Here is a 7391-nt window from a genome sequence, read left to right as displayed (position 1 = left end):
TGTCCGTATATTTGTTACTTACTGAATATTTATTTTTATTTATGGCTGTAATGACCAGCTACATCAAATTATGATAATAAATATCAGATATAATTTTTTCAAGCATTTGGTAAATGTCCTTCGCAGTTGTCAGTGTCCTTCACAATAGCATACTTGGATGAGAATAAAAACTAAAAACATTTAAAATCTTTCCTATTTCATGAATCTAGCTATATCTTATAATATTACAAATGTGAAAGTTCGTGAGGAAACCTGCATACCCGAGAAAATATATATATATATATATATATATATATATATATATATATATATATATATATATAATACAGGGCTGATATTATATTATATATTATACATCAATTTTATTTTTCTGCACTTCTCTATATGAACTTTAATTAAGCTAAATCTCACACTCCTCTATGAGCGCAATGTACTCAAAATGCGTACAGCGTATACAATATGGATTATTTGAGTTGCAAATGTAAGTTTAATTATGTTATGATAAAAAGTTTAATCATTACGTTAAAATAACTGCTTATTTAAATTGTTTAGATATCTCAAATGTGAGAACCTCCTCTGGGCATACTAGACTGCTCTGTTTATTTCTGCAGCCAAGCATTGTTCAAGCACTCTTGGGATCTGGTTTAAGAGACACTTAAGCCAATACACCGAAAATACAATTTAATGTATTTTGATCGATGCATAATCGAAAGTCTTAAACGTTATATGGTTATGGATATGCGTGGCCGATACCAACAAGTAAGTGACCTGCTCATTTTTTAAGTAGGTCACCTAGTGGGTAATTGTCACGAAGTAGAAATTTATATTTAATACCACATAATATTAGGTCAGAATGAAACGGCGAGTTTCCTAAAAAGAAAGATTTTTTACGCTCAATATATTATTATAATGTTTTATTTATGCTCGATATGAATGCGATTCCAGCCTTAAAGAAAATAAAAGAATAGAAAAAATGCCACTACCTTTTTAAACTTATTTTCTTAATTCTTTCCATTCAGGTATACAATTAATAAAAGAATTAACTTAAGCAAAGATTCATACCTCTAAACCTACCACATAATAATATTAGTAACTAAGTAACGTTATAATTACATTTGCAACACTGGTTTACAACTTTGCACTTTCATCAAAGACATATATTTAAACAAAAGTTATATGTCTCTCAACTTCCTTATGGCATACATAGATAAATTTCTATTTGCGCAACGTATAACAATAAACATCACATTATGTTTATATTCTTAGGCAAGACTTGCTAGAGTCATTAGGGTCAACTTTTGTTAAAGTATAGTCTATGTTACTACAATGAAAGTAAAAATTTGGACAAAAACATTGTTTACCAAATTGTTATATTGAAAAAGTTCTGCAATGACTTTCATCCTATTTCATTACAATTTATGTTTTAGCAGAATAGAATTTATTTAAAACATTTGTATCTTTTTACACATACAACATCCAGCATTTATCCCCGAAGGGGTATGCAGAGGTGCAACCAGGGCACCCATTTTTCGCCAAGTGCGTTCCGTCCCATGATGTGATAGGGAGCGATCCTATCGCCATATCGGGCACAAATTCCAGACCCTGGGCTGATACTGAGCAAAAAAACCCAAATATCACTTTGCCCGACCCGGGATTCGAACCCAGGACCTCAGAGCGCTGTCGTTCCGCGCATGCAATACAACTACGCCACCGAGGCAGTTGTATCTTTTTATACGTTGTTTAAACTTTATTATGCCAAATATTAAATATCAGTAACTATTATACATCAAATCAGACTTCGCTTAAACTAATACATAATTTGATTCGGTTAACCAAACCAATAACACTCTGGATCCAATCTGGCTTGCATTAATTACAACAGCCTACGATAATTGTCAATTTGTTGACCGAGCCTTTGAACGGAGATATGATTATACTACAATTTATCGACGGATTATTGGACCTGCGTAATCCGTTGATGTGACAGAATAAGATTGTGATGTATCACTAAAATATTGTGAGGATTAGGTACAAAATATTGTATTCTTAATGCTCTTGGTAACCCTCCACTTGACTCTAAAAAGGTTGCAAATAAAAGTTCGGAAGTAGTTCATTTATATTTGTCTCTATAGGGATCTAAACTGCTAAAATCATCTTTTTAGTCTTCCAGACCTGCGCTATGGAAGCGAATACAAGGTCATCAGCATTATCAGCCACATAAAGTCCACTGCCGAACATGGGCCTCACCCAAAGATTTCCAGACAAACCTGTCGAAGGCGGCCTGCATCCAGCGTGTTCCTGCGACCTTTATCAAGAACACAAGCTCGCACATGGTAAAGACACATTTAAGCCCACATTCCAGCTACATCCCACGATGTTATAAGTGGTGACTCTATGGCCATATTGGGCACAAATTTTCGTCTCGAACGACACAGGTGTGTAATCTAAACACTAAAACGCCTACAAATTTTGATCTCCAGATATTTTTACTGCTTTTGTAGTGCATTGAAATCTTCCAAAATATTTATCATTTAATATTTGTAAGTATATATTATAGTTAAATATTATTTATAATGATCTGCAAAACTACTTAATAATTTAGGTACGTACGTCTTGTATAAAAGAACTTCTAAAATATCCCATCCTTTCATAATAAAAAAATATCTTACTCATTGTAACAACTCAGATAACACGTATTTCTATTCAATCGTGACAATCCTTTTCGTTTATCTAAAATCGCAATGCTAGAGCTGTCAATCAATCTGGCATTGAATTTGATGTCGAACATTTATTGTAAGTGCGAAAAGAATGAGGAAAGTGCCTGATCGATATAAACACACAATAGAATATAAATGGCTGAAGAAATAACGTCGCGTGGGTACGAAAGATTTGACAGTGAAAGCAATGGCAGTCACGTGGCATGGAACCATTTTATGTTGATTAAGGGCGTAGGAAATATTTCTGGGTTAGGCCCGTTTTACAATGACTATTTACAGCAAGTGTTTAAATGTTAATTCAGTATACCTTATTCGGTATACAGTAACCATAGAAAATTATGCTATATAGCTAATGCTATATAGCTAACTCAAAAATGGTTTCTCAAAAACAATCAAAATCTTAATTTTTATATCGTCAGACAGCTTAAGGAAATACCCATCGATGAGCTTACCTAAATTACGGTATCTTGTTAAAAAAACATTAAAAGAGTTTCTCTATCTCAATTTACATACAAAACTATAAAACTATATTTACAAAACTTTGAATATCTCGAAATAAGGTTTCCCAGACGTAGCTCTTTTGCGCTTAGCACGGCAGTATAGTTAATAGAATATATTTTATATCTGCCCGGATAGCAACATCTATACCCATGGTGTCAAAACCAGCCATAGGGGCTCGCGTAAGTGTGTCGCGTTCCGGGAACAGCCTGTATATATCCGGTTCCAACAGACCGGCATAATTGTGTCGACCAAAGGGCATTTCTCGTAATTCGACATTCTATTGGACCTCACTCCACTTACCATCAGGTGCAGTGACGTGACTTTGCAGTGCTAATATAAAAGAAATATGTATTAGTTAGGTATGACGTCATTTAATAATAAGTTTAGTGAAAATCGACAATCGAAATGTAAAAGTATCCCTCAAGATTACTAAAGAAATATTACTTAGCATTATTTAAAAAAATCTGAAACCTCAAAATACTGTGAAGTAAATGTTTGAAGTGAGTTAATATATGTTTTGTTTACATTTTTTAACCATTCCTTTTTATTATAAATTCATTAGCTCAAGTCAATTGCATATGGAATATATATATTTATAATGAATGCGCTTAATGAATCTATGAAATACTCTATTTAATTATGTGAAATTGTGTGTGTATTCATTGGAGAATTAGGAATATAATATTATATACTTTACTATGTATTTACTATGTATGTATTTACTACGCATTCTAGAGCGAATAGTCGCGCAGTAGAATTAAACGTGCAATAGAAAACGTGTTTGTTTTAGTAAAAATATAATCACGTTCTATCAAAGATATTCAAAAACAACTAAATAAACACAACTCGCTACCTACATCATGCAAATATAAGAATTCTATATTTAAAACACATTTTATGACAAAACGGCCAGTTTGCATTCCTTCCTTTGTACATATTTTATAAGGAACAAATAAATACTTTAAAGAACTTTTCCTTCGCACAAATACTATTATATTACAGCTTTTGAAATTTATAAAGCTTCACAAACGATTTAAAACAGAAAATGTATGTTTCGTACATAATACATTTTATAGTTAATCTAATTACAGTCAATGAGGACTAAGTAGTTATCGAGAACCATAATCGTCTAGAGACATAAGTTACGCCCTAACGATTTCAGTCCAAATAAAACTTATACGCGGCAAAAAGACACCTTGTATTTACTTACGACTTCGGCAAAAAGTTCTTTATTTACTTCTCCTATCTTCTTTAATATAAAATGCCCAATTGAAAATGTCTTTTTCTTATCGGAATTTTGAACGATGCTTATTTTTCATTAAAAAATTTAATAACGCAACTATAAAGCATACTTTACAATAAAAAAACTCGCTGTATCCGGCAGTATTAATGACGTTAGCTCGATAATAGCTGTTACGGTGGTTGCAAAAACCCACGCACCATTCATTACGCAAGTGACAACGCAAATATAATGGACCCATCGATACGTGTAATCTTGTGCAAAAAATACACAAACATTTTGTGATGTTGTTTTTTATTTGTTCGAGATATAATGCGTTTAGTTTTGTAAGCTTAAGCCGTACACGGAAGTCGGATTTTTTATTTGAATTTCGAATGTAGCATAGCCGCCAACTCTAAATAAATAATAATATTGTGTAGTGGTTGATTTTATTAATAATTGTAAGAGTATTTATTTGTTAAATTGTAAGTTTTTGTAAAAAATAAATAAATAACAATACAGTAGGTACAGTATAATTTAAGTTTTGTAGGTCTTGTGAAAAGTCTTTGTATTTACTAATTTATAATAATTATTGGAGAAAAGTATTTTTTTATCTTTACGTCATCTAAAACAGTAAGGTTATTATTATCAAGAACTCATTTCGTGAATTTGACGAACTCAGAAATGGACTATTCACTATCTTGATATACTACATCAGATAGACCTGTAATTCTTGGTTAATAAACACGTTGCAGAGAACATACAAAACAAAGAGATACCAATAATTTGTTTCGCTCTGTATTATTACCAAGTCGTATGTTTGTTCGCGTAATAATATTTAATTTGCTTGTCTTTCCAACTCTTCCAAATTGCAGTTGCATTATACAATGCACGGATAATGACTCAATTCATTTGTACATTCGAATTCAGTTTTTATTGAAAGATACAGACTTTACAACATTTAAGAGATATAATTTAATATGTATAGTGTGTATGTATGTAATTTGTATTTTAAAAAAAGGGACATTGTTAAAATAAATATGCGAATCAACTCATTCTAATGCTAGTTCTAGTTTGTTCGTAACAAAACAAATAAGATCGTTCTATTGACCGCGATAGGCACTTCTATAGGTGCCGTCTTTTTATTGCTACTTGACACTTATTTTTATTAAAAGTGCCAGTTTCATCAATTTATTTGGGCCTTCGGAAAAGGAGGTAGCTCTACAAAAAAGGTATTTCTCTACACGTACAGTCAGCCACAGAAATAACTGAACAAATTTATAACTATAAATTACTAAACTCGATAAAGAATCATTTATTTTTATCTAACACTAGCTTTTGCCCGCGGCTCCGCCCGCGTTACAAAGTTTTTTGGGCTAAAGTATTCCGTTATAAAAGTCACGCTATATATATTTTCCCGGGAGCCTATGTTCTTCCCAGGGTCTCAAACTGTCTCCATACCAAATTTCATCTTAATATGTTGGGTAGTTTTTGAGTTTAACACGTTCAGGCAGTCGGATGCAGCGGGGGACTTTGTTTTATAATATATTTTTGTAGATCTTTTTAAGAGGAACAATCCCGTCATACATCATTGTTGCATAACTTTAACTGTTTACGCAGCGCACGCAACGGAAGCTCTCAAAACTAATAAATAGTCCCCGTTTTTGCAACATGTTTCATTACTGCTCCGCTCCTATTGGTCATAGCGTGATGATATATAACTAAGAGCACTCCACAAACAAAGGGCTATTCAACACAAAAAGAATTTTTCAGTTCGAATCGATAGTTCCTGAGATTAGCCATTACTGCTCCGCCCCTATTGGGTATAGCGTGATGATATATAGCCTATAGCACTCCACAAACGAAGGGCTATCCAACGCAAAAATATTTTTTCAGTTTGGACCGGTAGTTCCTGAGATTAGCCATTACTGCTCCGCTCCTTTTAAGTATAGCGTGATGATATATAGCCTATAGCACTCCACGAACAAAGGGCTATCCAACGCAAAAATAATTTTTCAGTTTGGACCGGTAGTTCCTGAGATTAGCCATTACTGCTCCGCTCCTATTAGGTATAGCGTGATGATATATAGCCTATAGCACTCCACGAACAAAGGGCTATCCAACGCAAAAGAATTTTTCAGTTTGGACCGGTAGTTCCTGAGATCAGCCATTACTGCTCCGCTCCTATTGGGTATAGCGTGATGATATATAGCCTATAGCACTCCACGAACAAAGGGCTATCCAACGCAAAAAGAATTTATCAGTTTGGACCGGTAGTTCCTGAGATTAGCGCGTTCAAACAAACAAACAAACAAACAAACTCTTCAGCTTTATATAATAGTATAGATAACATTAAGTAAGTCAAACATCGAGTAAGTAAGTGAAGTAGACCAAAGAAGAGATAGCAGGACGAACGAGAATCCTTTCAAAATAGCTGGTTCACTATAGCGCAAGATCGTGGTTTATGGAAGGATCTCAGGGAGGTCTTTGCCCAACCTTGGGACATGATACAGTAAAATACATGTAAGCAGGTTCAGTTCATTTCACTCATAATAACACAAACTTTTATGCCTGGCTGTACATTTTTGCTTCCATTGCAACGGCCCACTATGCCAATTAAGAACACTTTCACTTCTGCATCATCGTAACTCGCCTTTAAAAGCCATATATCATTATTATTTTGTGTCTATACATCATAATTCAGATATATTATTAGTGACGTTTAATTTCGTACGCTTCCAGATTTAGTTGAGTATAAATTGAAACAAGAAAATACATCTATATATATAAAAATGAATCCCTTTATGCCTTGGTCACGCCATCACGCGTGAAAGGCTGGACCGATTTCACTATTATTTTTTTTTGTTGTGTTTGTTATTGTCAGGAGAAGGTTCTTATGAAAGAAAACATTCAGAACATTGCGCAGAAAATTAGAAAATTTAACGAAATATTAA

This window comes from Manduca sexta, chromosome 17 (assembly GCF_014839805.1).
Source record: "Manduca sexta isolate Smith_Timp_Sample1 chromosome 17, JHU_Msex_v1.0, whole genome shotgun sequence".
Lineage (NCBI taxonomy): Eukaryota > Metazoa > Arthropoda > Insecta > Lepidoptera > Sphingidae > Manduca > Manduca sexta.
Note: the sequence above shows the minus strand (reverse complement) of the source record.